Source organism: Rhineura floridana, chromosome 7 (genome assembly GCF_030035675.1).
Source record: "Rhineura floridana isolate rRhiFlo1 chromosome 7, rRhiFlo1.hap2, whole genome shotgun sequence".
Lineage (NCBI taxonomy): Eukaryota > Metazoa > Chordata > Lepidosauria > Squamata > Rhineuridae > Rhineura > Rhineura floridana.
Window position 1 is genome coordinate 111,055,814 of NC_084486.1, and position 21,583 is coordinate 111,077,396.

Here is a 21,583-nt window from a genome sequence, read left to right on the forward strand (position 1 = left end):
AGTCATAAAAACATAAGTAGAGCCCTGCTAGATCAGGCCAAAGGCCCATCTAGTCCAACATCCTCTTCTCATAGTGGCTAACCAGCTGTCTATGGGAAGCCCACAAGCAGGACCTGAATACAACAGCACTCTCCCCACTTGTATTTCCCAGCACAACATCACTTTCTCACCGGTGGTTTCCAGCAACTGGTATTCAGAAGCATACTACACAGTAGAGGTAGAACATAGCCATCATGGTGACTAGCCTTATCTTCCATTAATTTGTCTAACCCCACTTTAAGGCCATCCAAGTTGTGGGAGCGAATACCATTATTTAACCATGCACTGTGTGATGAAGTTCTTTCTTTTGTCTGTCCTGAATCTTCCAACATTCAGCTTCATTGGGTGTCCCTGAGTTCAGAGACAGGAAAAACCTCTTCCTCTCCACTTTCTTCACACCGTGCATAAATGTATGCACCTCCATCATGCATATCATTGTACTGTAAGTCTCTAATGCATATGATATATTCCAGGGGTGGGGAACCTATGGCCCTCCAGATGTTGATGGGCTTCAACTCCCATCACCCCTGACCACTGGCCATGCTGATGAGCTGATGGGAATTGGGATGCAACAATATCTGGTTCCGCACCACTGTGCTCAGTGATGGATACTCATCTCAGTTTTTACCCATTTTGCTCTGCCTCTCTGACTTTAGAGTAGCCTGTCCTTGTCAAATGGTCTTTAATAAATGGACAGTTGTACAAGTGTGTGTATGGCATTTTGGTAACCGGTTCCATCCTGAATCCGTGTGTATTCCTCATAAGGCCTGAAAAGAGCCCGACACATACTTGCAGAAGATCCTCTTCCTGTTCAGGAACCCTGGAACATAGGAACATAGGAAGCTGCCTTATACTGAGTCAGATCATTGGTCCATCTAGCTCATTATTGCCTACACTAACTGGCAGTGATTGTCCAGGGTTTTCTGCCATACTTGGAGATGCCAGGGATTGAATCTGTGACCTTCTCAATGCCAGGCAGATGGACTACCACTCAGCTATAGCCCTTCCTTTCCAGGATTCCCAAATGTCCTGTGAATCATCTATGCCTACAGCTGTACACGTGGGGCTCTCTTTGGACCTTCAAGTCAATGTGAGTAAGGATGGGAAGAACCTGCTACTGCATTGCCACACCCCATTTACACACATTCATTCAACACATGAAGAATATCAGAAAGGGGCTCATATGAGGGATTTATTGATCCCACTCAGGTTTAAGGCTTAAACATGCTGGACTGGATCAATACAAAAGGCCTTACAAAAAAGAAATATAAGAAATAAAAAGTGGGTTTTGAAGAGGTTTGAAGGCAAAGGTGTCCACAGAGAGAGTTACAGCCATAAGAGGCATCAAGGGAGTATGAGTGGTGGTCTTTAAGAGAACAGGAGAATTTTGAGCAGTTTCAAGTGATCTAAGTGCATTCGAGGATTTAAAGGCATGGGCATTGATAAAATGGGAACTAAGAGCAAATTGCAACCCAACTTCAGTCTGAAATATACGGAGAATCAAAGCTGTTTTGAAGAATTATGTTTTGGCAAAAAAAGGGTTTTTTTCTCAGCTTGAAAATTACATTTTCACCAAGCAATCATGCCACATACATTTGTTTCATTCCTCTAACCAGATAGCTTGATATCCTAGGTTGCACCATAGGCTGTCAAGGTAAGTGTTCTTGTGTAAAGGGATAAAAACACCTTCTGAGGTCATCTATTGCAGAGGCCACATTTAACAATGTATACAACAGGATCTTCAAATCAATTATACATCCCTCACCTTCTTTATCTTGCTTAACTGATTTATCCTATTAATTGATGTGCCACTTATGAAATGCCGCCGAAGTTAAACAATGAATTGAGTTGTTTACTGAGGACCCCTCTGTGCATTTCTTTCTAATTTGCTAAATGATTGGCAGTCTCTTCTGTAGAAGCAGTAGGGAGAAGAGTTTTTTCTTCAGATAAACATTCCGAAGAGGGTCAAACTTGACTTTAAATACATAACTGACACCAAAATGTGTACTCTAGCTTCCCCTAAATCTCAGTGTAACATCTGCTTCAAGAAATATGTGACTTTGCATCATCATGGCAAGTGTTTCCCTTCTCTCCATCCCCTGGTAACCAATAATGTGGAGCAAGAGCAATGATACTCCTGCTATGGTAACATTGCATCACGCATTTCCCAACTTTGCATTACAGTGAGAGCAAGGGCTAAAGCCTCAATAATTGTGTTGGGGCCTATTCTCCATGAAACACATGGATCAAGGGGTCTTCAATGTACCACTCACCCAGGAGGGGCCTACACTTACCATGCAGGGTTCCCAATCACATGGAGCCTTTGTGTAGACAGCAGTACACACAAAGACTCCCTTTTGACAGACTTTTGCTTCAATCCACAAACATTGGAGGTGGGACAGGAGGAACATACAATAGTGTGAGAACTTCTTACGTAGATGACTTATAATGTCCTTACTTCAACTCACTAATATTCACTTGAAGCAGCCAATGTTCAGAAGGTTATGAATTTCTTGGCTCCACCTTTGATTTTATTGAATATCAGTTCTAGTCTAGATTATAAGGCATATGGGTAGAATAATTTAAATGCAAGAAGAAAGGCAATGAAGAAATTAGCAAATTCATGCCCTCCAGTGGGCTGCAAAGAAGGTTTAAATCTGTTTTGTGATCTGAAGTCCCATTATGTATCATTCAAAAAGTGTAAAGTCCCATAAAATACAAACTGACCACTTTTAAAGATATATCCCCCCAAAAACAGTCTTAACAACATAAAACCATCCCATAAATCATTCATAAACATTTAAATAAAATAATGGTTTATCTGAATGCAATTTCTTTCCCATTTTCTCCCTTCAAATTATGAGTTGCATGTATTTTATGGAAATATTATTTTCACTTTCCTTTATACTTTACTTTTTTACCATTAGCCATTAAGTAGAGCAAAAATGCTACCGGTTCACACGCAGGACCAGCCAGACAGGCACAGTTTGTAGTCTCGATGCATGGATGAGGTGATGGTGTAGGGAGGAGGAGTTTGGATTTGTTAGGCACTGGGGAACATTTTGGGAAAGCCGGGCCTGTACAAAAGGGACGGGCTCCACTTGAACCAGAATGGAACCAGACTGCTGGCACTTAAAATTAAAAAGGTGGCAGAGCAGCTTTTAAACTGACTGGGGGGGGGGAAACCCGACAGGAGCTGAGGAAGGTCCGGTTCAGAATAAACCTCCCCTCCGGGATAAAGACCAAAGAAATGATGAAATTTTAAAAGGGGTAGGCCTAGAAGTAGGCATTGTGAGAGCAGGGGCACAGGATATCAATTCAGAAGGGCAAAATTGCCACAGGCCAAACCAAAAGTGCCAAAGACACTTGAAGAGAGACACTGCTTACAAGTGCCTGTACGCTAATGCTAGGAGCCTCCAAACCAAGATGGGAGAACTGGAGTGCTTGGTCTTAGAGGAGAGCATTGATATAGTGAGCATAATGGAGACCTGATGGAATGGAGAAAACCAGTGGGATACGGTTATCCCTGGATATAAACTATATCGGAAGGACAGGGCAGGACGTATTGGTGGCGGAGTTGCTCTATATGTGAAAGAAGGCATTGAATCCAGCAAGCTCGAAACCCCAAAAGAGGTGGACTCCTCCACAGAATCGTTGTGGGTGGTGATACCATGCCCCAGGAGGGATTTAATACTAGGAACGATCTATCATCCCTCTGATCAAAATGCTCAGGGAGACCTTGAGATGAGATATGAAATTGAGGAAGCATCCAAACTAGGAAATGTGGTAGTAATGGGTGATTTCAACTACCCAGACATAGACTGGCCGCATATGTGTTCCAGTCACGACAAAGAAGCAAAATTTCTAGATATTCTAAATGACTATGCCCTAGACCAGTTGGTCATGGAACCGACCAGAGGGATGGCAACCCTGGACTTAATCCTCAGTGGGGACCGGTACCTGGTGCGAGATGTAAGTGTTGTTGAACCGATTGGGAGCAGTGACCATAGTGCTATTAAATTAAACATACATGTAAATGGCCAATTGCCAAGAAAATCCAACACGTTCACATTTGACTTCAAAAGAGGAGACTTCACAAAAATGAGGGGATTGGTAAAAAGAAAGCTGAAAAACAAAGTCCAGAGGGTCACATCACTCGAAAATGCTTGGAAGTTGTTTAAAAACACTATATTAGAAGCTCAACTGGAGTGCATACTGCAGATCAGAAAAGGTACCGCCAGGGCCAAGAAGATGCCAGCATGGTTAACGAGCAAAGTCAAGGAAGCTCTTAGAGGCAAAAAGTCTTCCTTCAGAAAATGGAAGTCTTGTCCGAATGAAGAAAATAAAAAGGAACACAAACTCTGGCAAAAGAAATGCAAGCAGACAATAAGGGATGCCAAAAAAGAATTTGAGAAGCACATTGCTAAGAACATAAAAAACAACAACAACAAATCTATAAATACATTCAAAGCAGGAGACCATCAAGGGAGGCGATAGGACCCTTGGGATGATAAGGGAGTCAAAGGTGTACTAAAGAACGATAAGGAGATTGCAGAGAAGCTAAATGAATTCTTTGCATCCATCTTCACAGTGGAAGATATAGGGCAGATCCCTGAACCTGAACTAACATTTGCAGGAAGGGATTCTGAGGAACTGAGACAAATAGTGGGAACGAGAGAGGAAGTTCTAGGCTTAATAGACAATATAAAAACTGACAAATCACCGGGCCCAGATGGCATCCACCCGAGAGTTCTCAAAGAACTCAAATGTGAAATAGCTTATCTGCTAACCAAAATATGTAACTTGTCCCTCAGGTCCTCCTCCATGTCTGAGGACTGGAAAGTGGCAAATGTAACGCCAATCTTTAAAAAGGGATCCAGGGGGAGGGGGACCCCAGAAATTACAGGCCAGTTAGCTTAACTTCTGTCCCTGGAAAACGGTAGAAAGTATTATTAAAGCTAGATTAACCAAGCACATAGAAGAACAAGCCTTGCTGAAGCAGAGCCAGCATGGCTCCTGCAAGGGAAAGTCCTGTCTCAGTAACCTATTAGAATTCTTTGAGAGTGTCAACAAGCATATAGATAGAGGTGATCCAGTGGACATAGTGTACTTAGACTTTCAAAAAGCGTTTGACAAGATACCTCACTAAAGACTTCTGAGGAAGCTTAGCAGTCATGGAATAAGAGGAGAGGTCCTCTTGTGGATAAGGAATTGATTAAGAAGCAGAAAGCAGAGAGTAGGAATAAATGGACAGTTCTCCCAATGGATGGCTGTAGAAAGTGGAGTACCTCAAGGATCGGTATTGGGACCTGTACTTTTCAACTTGTTCATTAATGACCTAGGATTAGGAGTGAGCAGTGAAGTGGCCAAGTTTGCTGACGATACTAAATTGTTCAGGGTTGTTAAAACAAAAAGGGATTGTGAAGAGCTCCAAAAAAACTCTCCAAACTGAGTGAATGGGCGGAAAAATGGCAAATGCAATTCAATATAAACAAGTGTAAAATTATGCATATTGGAGCAAACAATCTGAATTTCACATATACGCTCATGGGGTCTGAACTGGCGGTGACCGACCAGGAGAGAGACCTCAGGGTTGTAGTGGACAGCACGATGAAAATGACGACCCAGTGTGCATCAGCTGTGAAAAAGGCATGCTAGGGATAATTAGGAAAGGTATTGAAAATAAAACAGCAGATATCATAATGCCTTTGTATAAATCTATGGTGCGGCCACATTTGGAATACTGTGTACAGTTCTGGTCACCTCATCTCAAAAAGGATATTATAGAGTTGGAAAAGGTTCAGAAGAGGGCAACCAGAATGTTCAAGGGGATGGAGCGACTCCCTTATGAGGAAAGGTTGCAGCATTTGGGGCTTTTTAGTTTAGAGAAAAGGCGGGTCAGAGGAGACATGATAGAAGTGTATAAAATTATGCATGGCACTGAGAAAGTGGATAGAGAAAAGTTCTTCTCCCTCTCTCATAATACTAGAACTCGTGGACATTCAAAGAAGCTGAATGTTGGAAGATTCGGGACAGACAAAAGGAAGTACTTCTTTACTCAGCGCATAGTTAAACTATGGAATTTGCTCCCACAAGATGCAGTAATGGTCACCAGCTTGGATGGCTTTAAAAGAAGATTAGACAAATTCATGGAGGACAGCGCTATTATTGGCTACTAGCCATGATGGCTGTGCTCTGCCACCCTAGTCAGAGGCAGCATGCTTCTGAAAACCAGTTGCCGGAAGCCTCAGGAGGGGAGAGTGTTCTTGCACTCGGGTCCTGCTTGCGGGCTTCCCCCAGGCACCTGGTTGGCCACTGTGAGAACAGGATGCTGGACTAGATGGGCCACTGGCCTGATCCAGCAGTCTCTTCTTATGTTCAAAACCAAACATACACCTACATAATTAAATAAATAGAATTAACTAAATAAAAGAAAGTTCGTATCACATCAACAGCCAAAGTGACTGGTAGAAGAACATCCTTTTAGATTTGCTTTTCATTTTACATAATAAAATATAACATATTTTTTTTCAGCTGTGGCATTAATCTGAGATCAAATAAGATAGGGTAGTATAGTTTACAGTGGGATGAGACAGTAAATGAAAGGTCTATATTGTATTGGTTTTTTTATTTTAGATGTGCTATTGCATTGTTTGCATGTTTAAAATAAATGAAATTAATGTACTAGTTTGGATTAATTGTCTTTAAATTCATTCATTGTCTTTAGATTCAATATCAGTAACAGTCTAGTTTAGGGGTTCTGAAACTGTGGTCCATTGACCGCCAGTGGTCCACGAGCTTCATTCAAGTGGTCCATGGTGTGTCTGATTTGTGGTTGAAGACAGGAGACAGCATTAAATAGTCATATTAATTTTTAATTGTATTTTTATTGCTTCTTTTATTTCTTATATTTTGTTTTATTTTGTTACAATTTGAATTCTATGAATCCTATGGAATTCAACTTGCAGTATGATCAAATGCCATGTGTAAGAAATACAAGAAGCAATAAAAATAAAAATGATACAGCGTATAGTACAGGGCATTACAATTGCTACAACAGGCAGAAAAATCATGTGGGGGAAAAAAGTTTGGGAAACACTAGTCTAAGTAGAAACAATTTGTCTTTTTAAAAAGACGTATAGACATTTTGCCAGTAACTTTTTCATTTTTTAAAAAAGTTTGAATATGATTGAACTATTTGAAATGCATTGACTTGTATGTGTGGTGGTACATAAATATTTGCCTATCACTACAGATAAATGAGGGAGTGAAAAATGATGTTTCTTTGAGGAAAACAGGTCTGAAAAGGAATGCTACCAAACAGAATGCTATGAAGTAAGACTGACTGAACCCCCCTGTTTCTTCAAGATTTATTGATTCATAACTAGCTATAAGAAATCCATCTGTGCTCTATTAACTTAAACACTATCTGTTTCACTCTAGCACCTTATCATGTAGCCACAGATATAATGCTGATGAATAGGATGACAGCTATCTACTGTCTATCTACAAAATTTAAATTAAGCACAGATAATCCTTCCATCTTTTTCATTCCCATTGTTAGACAGTTTTGCTACTCTTGCTACTTGCTCAAAGCACAGCAAGTTTAACAGATGTCTGTGTAGCCGAATCAGTAGCTGAAAATGAGAGGCAAATTAGATGTGACATTTGTCATGTGGTTTGCCCTTGTGTAGTAGATTTTTCTTTAGCAAGTAGCCCGGGCAGAATGGGGAGGGGAGCCAGATCTGGGCCATTATGTTGAGGAAGGGAGCTTAAAATAGGGAAAGTCTGTGGCTCAGTGGTAGAGCACCCACTTTGCATGTAGAAGGCCCTAGGTTCAGTTCCTGGCACCTGCAGGTAAGGCTGGGAGAGACCTCTGTCTGAAACCCTGGAGAATCACTGCCAATCAACATGTAGACAATACTCTGCTAGATGGACCAATGGCATATGGCAGCTTCTTTTGTTCCTATGTTATTCCTAATTCTATACCTCTGTGGTTCTAATCAGAATCGGCCTCCGCACTTGCTATTCACAAAAGGAGGAAAGCTCCCATTGTCACCAATGGAAGCTTCCCTCCCACTACAAATAGAAGGAACTGGGGGGATTCTAATCAGGACTGTGATGGGGAGGGAGGATTAAAGGCCCCCTGCTCCATGCCATGATCTTGAGCCACCTCAGCTACCCTTGTATATCAGGATAGGGAAAAAATAAAGTTGGTGGCTATCACGACATCTTGTGGGAGTGAATTACATAGCTTAACTATGTTCTGCATCAATGCACAGAAGAAATGGCCATGTTTTTCTGGCACAAGATGACATGCCCATCCACCCACATTTCATTACAGTCAAAGGAACTACACAGAGAAATATTTAGCACACCAGTGTTTTAGATCTCATTTTGAAGTATTAGGCCCTTGATATTTACTTTTCCTGCAAAAAAAGGCTTAACATTCAGGACTGGATTTTAGACTAATCAGATCAGACAAATAAACATTGAGGTTTCTTACTGGATTTGCTGGCATATTTATGCCTTCAAATTCAATACAGTAGGGCCCCACTCATATGGCGGGTTAAGTTCCAGACACCTGCCAAAAAGCAAAAATTGCTGAAAAGTGGAACACCGACAATAAAATGGCACCCAACGCCCTTCTCAGAGTGCGTCATGCCAAAAAACGCCAAAAAAGCGGAACAAGCACCTTATGAGTGGGGCCCTTCTGTAATTGAAAACCACCATATTAGTGGAATGCTGAGAAGCGGAACGCCAAAAAGCAGGGCCCTACTGTACAAATTGTCCTGCAGAGTGAATTCAACCGGTTCTTAATGGGAATGCCAAGGCAGAGCTGTTGTTAGACAAAACATGAGCTGAGTCATCAGATTCTGAAAGAGAAGGTAGTCAAGAGCAATAAGCCAATCTGAGCTGCGTATATTCTTAATGCCTATTTAGGGGTTGTCTTTTATCTATACCTGCTGTGCCTTATGGGGGGGACTAAGAGAAAAGTTTCTGATGATATTCTCAGATTATGGACAGGCACATGTGGAGCTAGGTGATCTGGTTAATACTACTTTTGAGGAGTGGGATTTGTAGAGGGAATCATTATGAAGGAAAAGGATTAACCCCTTTCTGCCATAGCTATGACCTGATCCAATAAAATAAAGCAACACTCACCAGTTTTCTACATGATATGTCGTTTGAGTCATCTGTACAGTTATCCTTGAAGTCCTGAGAGTTCACTGAGGATAACAAAAAAGTCTATCTGAAAAGGAGTCAATAGAATGACCCTGGAATAACAATATGTGCTGATACAACTTGGGCAGAAGACCTTATCAAGTTTTCCCTGTCCACTCTCATTAGTACAAAAGCTTCCTGAGCTTCTTGAGACATGCACATACCAAAAGCCAAATGTGTGAAGAGATGCCACCAAAATGTACTGCACTGGTGGCAGTATTTGTTGCTGTTATAGTCCTATCTATGATGACTCATTTATATATGCAAGCATCATCTGATGCTTCCATCATCAAGTGATGAATATGTGCATGTGGACCTGCCCTTTGTCATTTTGGGTTCTGTAGTATACATCTGATGGAGCATGAATGCTAGATAATAGGAGTAACAACATCAGAGCCAGGCACATTCAAAGTGCATGATTTCTCCAAGCAATACTGCAACTTAATAAAAAAGGAAACAGTTTAATACATTAAGTTCTCCACTTTTAAAGCCTGCATGGTGTGTGACCCTCAAATCTCATGGACAGTCTCTTCCCATATGAGCTCAATTGTCTGCTGAAGTCCATTTAACAGGCTTTAGTGTCTGTGCCATATTTGCAGCAAAGAAGAACAACAGCCTCAAATATTATTTTTATTAATTAATTTATGTACCACTTAATGCCAAAATAGACTTCTAAGTGGTTTACTTAGAAGTTACACAAACATTCCAATATAAATTCCTATAATAAAAATACAAAATAAAACAAGCTCATTATAACACAGGAAGTAGGACTTCTGCCATGGCTTGTCCACAGTAGACATGTCTACATGTAGAGGTTAGGAGCACATCAACCTCTGTCTTGTCTTTTCATATGGGCTGCAGGACCTATCTTTTCAGGTTGCTTTTTTCTGAAGTCTTTCTTTGGTTGTTTAGTTTGACCATTGGAATGTGTTGATGTTGTGGCTGTTTTATCTGTATGTTTTAATTGTTGTCTCAAAGTGCTTTACAAGGACTGGCACCAGCAGCCTCCACTCCAAATTTTCTGCAGTGGTAGCCAAATACCAACAAAATTCACATTTGAAGTTTGTAGACTTCATATTGTACCTAAGCAAAGCATAGCAACTTATCCAGCCATTATGTTCTTATGTACTACCAATACATCACAAAACACAATCAACAGTGACATGCTTAAATCAGCTTGAATCATTATGAAACTCTGAGGATATCCTGGAGCTTTATGATCAAATGTCAAGCAGCAATGGGAGATTTACAGAGCTTTCATCATAAGGAATTCAGCACCAATTTTACATCAAAGGGCTGTGTGCACAGGATTATGACACAGAATAACTCTCATCCAGTAGATGGAATGCCCACCCTATTTGCTGTTAACCTTCCAAGGGAGGCATTCAATAGTTTAAAAACTATGATTTGAATTGACACAGCTGAAAACTTTGGATGGAAAGGATTAAAACTATGCCAACTACTTCCAAGAGTCTGGTGATATAGGTGATGAGTCAATGAGGTGCACTTCTTGAGGCAACATCAAAACTAGCATTCTGTAGATGTTAAAGTTCAGGTTAAGAAGGTCACTAAATGTACAGCGAGGTAGGTCTAAGCAATTCTTGTGGAGTTCTTTATTTAAACCAGTAGCACTGAATACAGATTTAGAAGATCCTTGAGAAACTTGGACATGAGTAATGGAGCCATTCTGTCTGTGTATTTTAAAGAAGAATGATTGACATGGGAAAGTGACCTTGAAAAAGTGTTCAGAAACTTCAACTAGTGCAAAATGCTGCAGTCAGAATGCTGATTCTGCTTTGAATGCTTTGAATCTATCTATCACACCATTTCTTTGTGACCTACAGTGTCTGCTGATTAGTCTCTGGGCTCAATTCAGGGTGCTGGTCTTATCTTTTAAAGAGTAAACAAAAGCCTGAGATAAAGAAAATAATCCTTGATCAAAAAACAAAGAGAAAAAAATCAAGATCTAAACAAACTTAACACGATGTGAAAATAAGTGGTGAAGTATAAACATATACCTGGTATAAGACAGAATACGCCAATTTGCCCAAAATAAAATGCATAAGCACTTGAAGGGGTATGCTGTGGATGGTTACTTTAAAAGCAAAATATGCACATACCAACCAATATCAATAGTAAAGATGTACAATTACAAAAATATGGCAATAACATACAGAAAATATACAACAAATGGTCAACTGATGTACAAAATAAGCCATGTATAAATGAAATGCACAACAAAAGTTAGTAAGTATGACAAGGGTGCTGGGCGTGTTTCGACTTAACGAAAGTCTTCATCAGTGGCTTCTCTTTATGTGTAGGTTCAATTTGTGCAATTCTTAAAAATACAGTTACAAATACAAATTAAAAACTTTAATTGAAAATGTATAACCACATTTATGAACACTCAATACTAAAATATACTATGCAAAAAACTTACCAAATCAATTATACTGCTGCTGCAGATGACATATATAAATGTTATAAGGCAATCCTTTTATAAGGCATCATAATGTAAGCCTATATGAACATAGTTAATAATTAGATTCCAATTTAAAAGACAAGTTTTATTTAATTTTTTTTTAAAAAAAATATCAAAATTATCAAAACAGGTATAAACTCACTCAATAATACAATGAGGCTTTAATTTTACAGTATATTTCTAAATCGACTTCTGATTTCCTTTTGGACACAGATGACCAAATTCCCCAGTTCTACCTACTCCCTAAGATACACAAAAATACCCATCCTACACCAGGCAGACCTATTGTGTCGGGTTGTGGTTGCATATTTGAACCATTAGCTGTGTACATAGATTATTGTCTTAAACCGTTTTTGGGTAAAATAGCTGCATATTTGGAGGACACAGGAGACTTTTTGAATTTTTTAAATAATACAGTTCCACAACCCACAGACCGTTGGCTGGTGACTATGGATGTGACAGCATTGTAAACCAATACACCTCAGGATGAGGCTATCTATGTTATTACTGAGATTACTGAGACTCCCAGCCAGGCTCTCCTCCCCACTGTGCTATACCAGCTGTTGTGCATGTAGAAAAAGCTTAAAAGCTCCTTAAGTGTCTGAAAGCATCAAATTGTCCAATGAAACACAACATAAGGTCCTAGGAGATGCTAAGACTCCCATGTTTTGTAGATTCCAGGTAACAGTTGAAAGGCACACAATGCAGCAACTTTGCTGAGGCCAAGCAGGTTTGAGTCTGATCACTGCCCAGATGAAAGATCCCATGTATGCCAATTTGAATTCCATGGAAGAAATGTGTACTATAAATTAGATAAAGACATTGTCATGTTGATTTTTTTGCCAGTTTAAAATAGAACAGGAGATTGTGCGATTTGCCAGACAAAGAGGCCAAGGACCAGCTTGCCAGCTGAAGAAAGGAGGAAATATATTCCATTTTGTGGACAGTTTTTTAAAAGCGTGTTTTTGTAAATGCAGCATCTCACTCTTCAATCAACATCTCATCATATCAGGGAAAACCTAATACATTTTCAAGGGCACTGCAAGGTCTTTGAGGAACAGATGGCCCCAGAAAAATCCTATCTCAAAACACGGAAGCAGGTTGAGGGAGTGGAATCACATCAGCCCGGAGATACAGCTGAGCATCCTGAAAGGTTGTTAAACAAATTATCACAAGCTGAGAACATAACCAAGAAACAGATGCAGTCACTAATTGCTCATTTGAACTTTGCCTATAAGACTATTCCTGTAGGAACATAATTTTCCCCCTGTAAATTAAATTGATGCTGAGCTCTCAACAAGTTACATGAGGACATCAGAGGCAATTATGCCTGATGCTACTGATGCTGTACACTGGCACAGCAAATGCATAACTTGCATTATGGACCAATTTGGTTTTCAATGTGGAACAAATAAAATTGCTTATATATTTTAAGACTTATGCACTCTGAGTGCTACCCATCCAACTCTTCTCCCTTTTCTGGGTAAGAAGTGCCCATTCCCTCCCATCCCTTCCCTGCTGATTGCTCCTCCTCCTCCTCCTCTATCCAAGTGAGTGGGGTTTTTGTCGGAAGGGTCACATTGAGGAGTCTTCTGCTTTTGTATCTGTGGTGTTTCCAGCCTCACTTCTGCCTTCACAGCTGAGAATGAATGGGACTAGTTTCAGGGGGAGGAGCTGATCGGACAGTTTAGTGGCATCAGAGTCCCATCAGGCACCACCCAGCAGTGTGGACAAGGAAACATCTACATAGATTTTGGAGGCAGTGGTGCTGAAACCTCTAGTACATGTGGCCCACAGAGTGCAAACTTGCATACAGAAATAGAAATAAGGCCCTACTGCAGACAAGCCCTAACCTAGGATTGCATGCTGCTTACATTGAATAGACACACAACCCATTCCCTCTTCTTATTGAATATCTCTTTATTATGGTGGCTGGGTGAAAATGAGAACAGAGCTACTGTACTTTTAGTTGTGCTGAAGGGAGAAATAGACTGGCCATTATTCTTAATCTATTTAAGACAACCCCTTATATTTATTTTTTATTTAACAACATTTATATACTGTTTGATTATAATAATAAAACTTCTATGTGGTTTATCCTTATCTCCTGCCCTGTATTTATGGGGCTATCTTTCCTTTCCCACTAATTTTATGCCAACTGTTAAAGAGCTTCATCTATTACTGATAGGTATTTTAATACCGAGACTTTGATGTTACCATATTTTTATTGTTTTATAGAGTGTGCATTGTTCTGATGGGACATACTAAGACAAGAGATCTACTTATGCAGTGTATCTGTGTCTGGAGTGAAACACTCATTGTGCCACATAATAGTTGCCATGTGCTCCTATTGACAGATGCAATGCTGTCCAATAAGATGATGATAATAGTAAGCATTACAGAAGATGGTGAGTAATTGTACTTTGTGCTATTTCTTTATTGCCTTCCACTGTCTATAAATGTGAGCACAGAGCTTGATGATGCCTGGCAAGCCTGACTCATAATGGTTCATAAATCCAAGCATATCTGAGGATTATTTATATTTTACATCATATTTAGGACTAAGAAGTAGAGCTAGGCAAACCCTGTCAGTTCTAATATGAAAATAATCTGGACCTACCAGATGATTTTGCTAGATGTCAACTGGATGCTTCAAAAGAATCTGGTTAGGTCTTGATTATTCTGGATAATTGCATGCTATTTGGAAGATGTGCAAATCTCCCCTTCCCATACTACTCAGAGAGGCAGTTTATACATTCACCAGAATGAAAACTTTCACTGGCCTGTACCTCTTGAAGCTGTGGGTGGAGAATTATCAGCAATAAACAAACCTGAAGGCTCTTAGGTAGAGATCCTAGTAGTGTTTGTGAAGAAGGCTTGACAATCAATCACTTGTCTTTTTAAAATTTCCATTTCTCTGGCCCCACAAACTAAAATCTCAATTCCATGGCTTTCTGTCACATAACAAGCATCACTCCCATGCAATTCCCCCTCTCTGGTTAGTCCTGCCCACTAGGAATCGAAACATTTCCCATTCAAATCTCCTAAGCCCAAAGAGGGAAATCTGTGGTCCTCCAGTTGATGTTGGACTCTCAACTCCCATCAGCCCCAGCCAGCATGGCCAATGGTCAGGGATGATGGCAGTTGTAGTCCAGCAACATCTGGAGGACCACCAGTTTCCCAACCCTGTCATGTCTACCTATTTGAGTAGTTGGGGAAATGTTAACAGCTCGTTTCCTCAAGTTGCTTTGCCTCTGTGCTTTGGTTACCTAAAGATGGATTATGTCAATCCCCTCCTACAGAGTCTCTAGAGATAAAGACACAGCCATCTTCCTAGGTACTCAGTCTTTCATCTTTTGTCATCATGAAACACCAGTGGGAGACTCTTGTGTTTTGTAAGAAACATCTCTTTAGAATTGTGTAATGTAGGGTATTATTTAGAGCAACTTTCACCAACCTGGTATCCTCCAGATGTTTTGAGGTACAACTCCCAATGAGGCCAATGGGAGTTGTAGTCCAAAACATCCAGAGGGCACCAGGTTGGTGAAGGAAGAGAGTAAATGTTTTGTTTATTTTCTTTGGCTGCCTTTCTGTTTTCTCCATCATCCCTTTATCTTTTATCTTTAATTTTAATAAAGCTTCCAAACTGGAGCCTGAAGTTTGACTGCATATTTTGATAGCCTAAATCTCAGATTGCACATTCATGCTACACACTTTAACAACAGGAAGATAACAGAGGAATCAGGCTAAACTCTGCCCAGTGGTGACTAGAGATTCTTGCTGGTAGCTACCCTCCTCTCAGATAGAAAATCTTACATTCCCTTCCCTTGCCCAAATTCTTAAGTGGATAGAAGGCTGGTGGCAGCTGTAAGTGATGACAAAGCCCAGCAGTCAGGACTGTCTTGCAGGTTTGGTGAGCATTTCTTTTCTCCGGCTGTTCTCAAGAGCCACTTCCAGGCAGAGTACAATATACTGGGCTAGGGGGACTAAATCTGACCAAATACGGCTGCTTCATATGTTTGCTCATTACACTCATTCCATCTTGTCTCCAAGAAGCTCAAAACTCAAAGGGTTCTCTTCTCTCCCATTTTTCATCACAATAACTCTTTGAGGTAGGCTAAGCCTAACCTACCTCACAGGGTTATTGGAAGAGTAAAATGGTGAGAGTCTCAGGTTGCCCCCTGAGCTTCATATGAACCTTGGCATCTCCAGTCTTTGTCTTATTTTCTAGACAACCACATTGGCTGATATGTTCACTTCCAAGCAGCACCCTACCCTCACCCAAACATCAGACATAAACAGCATTAAACTTTATATCTCCTTTCCGTCATTTTTTGCCTAAGGGAGACTTTTGTTCTCAAGATGAATTTAAAAAAAAATTTGATTAGCAAACCATCATCAAAACCCACATGTCAGCCTTGAACAAACACAGCTTCATGCTCGAAAATGAGACCACAGACAATTACGTGCTAAAGACTGCATAATTCTTAGATTTTTCTCAGCATTTTGTATGTCCAGGTTGAAGGAAGAATAGGGAGGTTTTCTTTTGTAATTCCTACAGTCAGAAATTCACTGAGGTAATGCACTTCTAATTTAAGATTAACATTTGGGGTCTGTGAAAAAACCATTGCAAATAAATGTCTGTCTATAATAACTGTCACTCTCCCTTCTCTTTGAAAGTAATGAAAATGCCTACGATGACAATCTCCGCCAAGGTGAAATTCCCTTTATTAGTTTTGATTGGACTTGATAGGCTTGAATTAAGAGATTCAGAAGATTTAAATAAAGGGACTACTGCTCTGAGGAATGATGGCAATCTGTGTTTGAATTCCAGTAACTGGCGATGGCCTTTAATTTCATGAGACAAGATATTGCATTTCCCAATAGGCTTTTATGGAGCTGGTATATGAGGGAACTGTCAAGATGAGTCATTCATAAATCTTGGGCAATTATGTATCATTATACATGCATAATTCAAGCAAGCTATACAATGTGCTATTCAGGTGTTATACTCATGAGTAAGCCAAATATGTAGGCAAGGGAAGTGAAGATGAGTTTGCTAGCTCTGCCCCTCACCCCACCCCATTGCCCTCCACCAGTTGGAGGAGAGGCTGACTGCGATGGAAAGCCTCCTGTACTCATGGAGCTTCCCAGCTGATGTAGAATCACAGGAACATAAGAGCATAAGAAGAGTCATACTGGAGCAGGCCAAGCACCCATCTAGTCTAGCATGCTATTCTCACAGTGGCCAACCAGATACCCATGGGAAGCCCGCAAGCAGAACCTGACCACAACAGCACGCTCCCTACCTGAAATTCCCATCACCTGGTACTCAGAGGCACATGACTGGGGAGACAGAGCACAGCCATCATGGCTAGTAGCCACTGATAGCCTTATCCTCCATCAATTTGTCTAATCCTCTTTTAAAGCCATCCAAGCTGGTGGCCACTGCTACCTCTGGGGGAAATGAATTCCAGAGTTGAACTACGCACTGTGTGAAGAAGGACCTTTGTTCTGTCCTGAATCTTTGTTCACTGAGCTTCATTGGATGGCTCCAAGTTCTAGTATGAGGGAGAAAAACGTTTCTCTTTTCTCTACCACCATGACTCATGTTGGATATGCCTATCATGTCTTGTCTTACTCACCTTTTCTCTAAACTAAAAAAAAAAACAGATCCTAATCCTCCAGAACTCTAGATCACACAATATGGTGGACAGCTAGAACTAGTAATACTAAGAGATAGGAATCTGTCTTATGTTGTTGTTGTTGTTATGCGCCTCCAAGTTGACTATGACTTATGTCGACCCTATGAATCAATGACCTCCAAGAGCATCTGTCATGAACCACCTGTTCAGATCTTGGAAGTTCAGGTCTGTGGCTTCCTTTATGGAATCAATCCATCTCTTGTTTGGCCTTCCTCTGTTTCTACTTCCTTCTGTTTTTTTCCCAAGCATTATTATCTTTTCTAATGAATTATGTCTTCTCATTATGTGTCCAAAGTATGATAACCTCAGTGTCATCATTTTAGCTTCTAGTGATAGTTCTGGTTTAATTTGTTCTAACACCCAATTATTTGTCTATTTTGCAGTCCATGGTATCCGCAAAGCTCTTCTCCAACACCACATTTCAAATGCGTTGATTTTTCCCTTATCAGCTTTTTTCACTGTCCAACTTTCACATCCATACATAGAGATTGGAAATACCGGGACTTCCGGGAAGGGTGACTTCGCTTGTGCCTGCTTTTGAGACGGGCTCCCGCCTCAGAAGAAGCTTATTCAGATATAAATCAGTCAGAACATTTTTTTTTTTGACTGATGAAATTTCTCCCGGGCAGGGAGAAACGTAGAGATCAACCTCAAAAGCCTGTTTTTGTTGGGAGGACTGGATTTCATTAATTTATGAGAAAAGGTCCAGCCAGCAATGCCGGACGGACTTCCGAACAAGCTCTATCTGATTAATGCGATACGTTTATCTTTTCTTCAAAGAGAAAACGGACTAACAGGCAAGCACCCTTCTTTCTATTCTTTTTTTTTTACTTGGTTTAAATTGTTGCAGCAAAAAGAGATTTGTCAAATGAATCAGCTTTAAAGAACTTCTGGATGAGCTATAACTCTTCTCTGTTATTCACGAAATTAACAGTTTATCTCTGCTTCCATTGCAAAAAGCTGTCCTGGAAGTGCATTCTAAAGATATAAACAGAAGAGGGATTTCTATTCCGAGGAGAAAAAAATAAAAAATATGAACTTTGGAACATTATATTGTCTGGGACTATTCTCTTTTTGGTCTATTTTATTTTGACGAATCTGCTTCTTCACGACGCCACTAACTGTTTTGATGCTGGGAACTAAATTTGTTTTGTATTCTTGAACATAGAGAGATAAGGCAGGCTGCTCTGTTTATACTGTGATGTCATCAAGCCTGGAATATTAACCCAATTGTTGCTGAAATAAGAAGTGGTTCTTCTTATTTTTGTTTTGTTTTGTTTTCGTGGTTTTAAAAATGGCAATCAAGAAAGTGGCTGAGAATCTGGAAGTAATTATGTTTCAGAAAATAATGGATGAGATTGAGATAACAAAACAAACCCTGCGACAGGGCAGTAAGGAGCTGAAAATTGAACTGAGCAAAATGACGCAGGAGCTTAAAGAAATAGGGGATCCTGTGAGAGAGGAGAATGAGATCAGAGATGAGAAAAGAAAAAATAAAGGGAAGATACAAGCCCTGGAGATTGGGACAAATGTGGAATTGGAAAAAGATCTGGAGTTTATGGATATTAGAAATAAAATCTACTGTTTGGAATTTAACGTTATCTCTGAAGAAATTAATGAAGATATTAGAGATAAAGTTATCAATGGCTTGGATAATCTTCTGGACTGGAATGACATGATGGAGCTTGATATAGAGAAAATCTATGGAATTAACTGCAGCCATGTGACAATGGAAAAACTCTCAAGAGATGAGCCAGTGCATTTTGTAAAAAAGAAAAACAGAGATATGACTTTACAACAATATTTCAGCAACTTATTCAGAATTGATGGCAAGAAAATATTTGGGATAGAGGAAATTCCCATCAGACTCTTATTATATGACTATGGCTATGACAGCAAGATTATTATGGAATACTGATAATGGAAGATTGGACACTGAAATTACTGGACTTAACAGGACTATTGAAGATGGAAGATGGAATTAATAGGGATAATGGAATAATGGCTATTGAAATTATTGGACCTAACAGATTTTGATGAGATGGATTAATCAATATGTTTATTTGGACTATGGTTATGACAATAAGATTATTATTATTATTAACGAGATGGATTAATCGACATGTTTATTTGGAGAAAAATTGATAGATATATTTCTTAAAGAATTGAAACCTCTCTTTGACTTTTTGTGGAAAGAATAAAGTAATGTTTATGAGATTTGATGATTAATTAAGATAACTACTGGAGGAAAGTGATTTTATAATATAATTTAAGAGACAGGATTGTTATATATTGTAGACCTATAACTGATCTGCGACAAATGGGAAGTCAACATTTTATTTTTTTGTTTAATCATTTTTGTTTTGTTTTGTTTTTTGTCTTTGAATGTTTTATGATTTTGTTTTGTTTGTTTTATGAAAATTTGAATAAAAATTATTGTGAAAAAAAAGAGATTGGAAATACCATGGTCTGAATGATCCTGACTTTAGTGTTCAGTGATATATCTTTACATTTGAGGACCTTTTCTAGTTCTCTCACAGCTGCCCTACCCAGTCCTAGCCTTCTTCTGATTTCTTAACTATTGTCTCCATTTTGGTTAGTGATTGTGCCAAGATATTGATAATCCTTGACAAGTTCAATGTCCTCATTGTCAACTGTAAAGTTGCATAAATCTTCTGTTGTCATTACTTTAGACTTTTTGACGTTCAGCTGTAGTCCTGCTTTTGTGCTTTCCTCTTGAACTTTCATCAGCATTCGTTTCAAATCATTACTGGTTTCTGCTAGTAGTATGGTATCGTCTGCATATCTTAAATTATTGATGTTTCTCCCTCCAATTTTCACACCTCCTTCTTCTTGTATGATATGTTCTGTGTATAGATTAAATAAATAGGGTGATAAAATACACCCCTGTCTCATACCCTTTCCGATGGGGAACCAATTGGTTTCTCCATATTCTGTCCTTACAGTAGCCTCTTGTGCAGAGTATAGGTTGCGCATCAGGACAATCAGATGCTGTGGCACCCCCATTTCTTTTAAAGCATTCCATAGTTTTTCATGATCTACACAGTCAAAGGCTTTGCTGTAATCTATAAAGCACAGGGTGATTTTCTTCTGAAATTCCTTGGTCTGTTCCATTATCGAACGTATGTTTGCGATATGATCTCTGGTGCCTCTTCCCTTTCTAAATCCAGCTTGGACGTCTGGCATTTCTCGCTCCATATATGGCAAGAGCCTTTGTTGTAGAATCTTGAGCATTACTTTACTTGCATGTGATATTAAGGCAATAGTTTGATAATTACTGCATTCCCTGGGATCCCCTTTCTTTGGAATTGGGATGTATATTGAACGCTTCCAGTCTGTGGGCCATTGTTTAGTTTTCCATATTTCTTGACAGATTTTAGTCAGAATTTGGACTTACTAGTAATACTAGGAGATAGGAATCTGTTTTATACTAGCTGAGATTTCTTGCAGCAGCTCAGCAGGTTTTCAGGCATAGGTCTCTCATTTCTGCTACCTAATCCCCTTTCTAAACTGGCAGTGCCAGCAACTGAACCTAGGACTTTATGTATGCAAGGCACAGGTTAGCCTAAGACACAGGACTCAGGAGTAAGCTGCCTACAATGCAGGTTTAAATTTATATACACCATTAAGCCATCTCGCTCAGTACTGTTTACAGTATCTGACAGCAGCTCTCTGGGGTTTATGAACATTCCAATCTCAGCCCTCTCTGAAGCTTCTGGAGATTGACACTGGGACCTTCTGCTCTACCACTGAGCTATGCCTTCTCTGTCAGTGAAGGTGCATAAGCAAGGGGAGCTACCACCCCATCCTCAGCCTGGCCACTCATGGGGGAAGGTGGGGAGGCAGGCAGATTGGGCCTGATGCCTGTGCCACCAGGGATTGGGCTACATCATGCCCTATGCTGTCTGGCATCAGCTGTGAGAGTAACTTGGGATCCAGAACATCCCAGTTAAGCTGAGCCCCACCTTGCCCCCAGAAGCATGACAGAGGCAACCCAACCGATAGTGGTGCCCCTGCCAGCTGTAGCTGGCTGAGGGCCCCAAAACAAGGCATTAAGTGGGCAAGGCAGGGGTAGATCTGGATCAGCAATAGGGATGGAGAAGAAATTGGA

At 40.0% G+C, this 21,583-nt stretch overlaps 1 long non-coding RNA gene across 3 annotated transcripts in view; it reads right to left on the reverse strand.

The window, feature by feature from the left end:
- The window catches only part of LOC133389360 (uncharacterized), a 109,888-nt gene that overhangs the window by 45,740 nt on the left and 42,565 nt on the right, over window positions 1–21,583 (reverse strand). For 2 of the 3 annotated variants that reach the window (XR_009764073.1, XR_009764075.1), the window contains exon 3: window positions 11,818–12,892. This is a non-coding gene — a long non-coding RNA (uncharacterized LOC133389360). Of the gene's footprint in view, window positions 1–9,204; window positions 9,270–11,817; window positions 12,893–21,583 lie in introns of those variants that run through there. The other variant, XR_009764074.1, reaches the window with a different exon arrangement.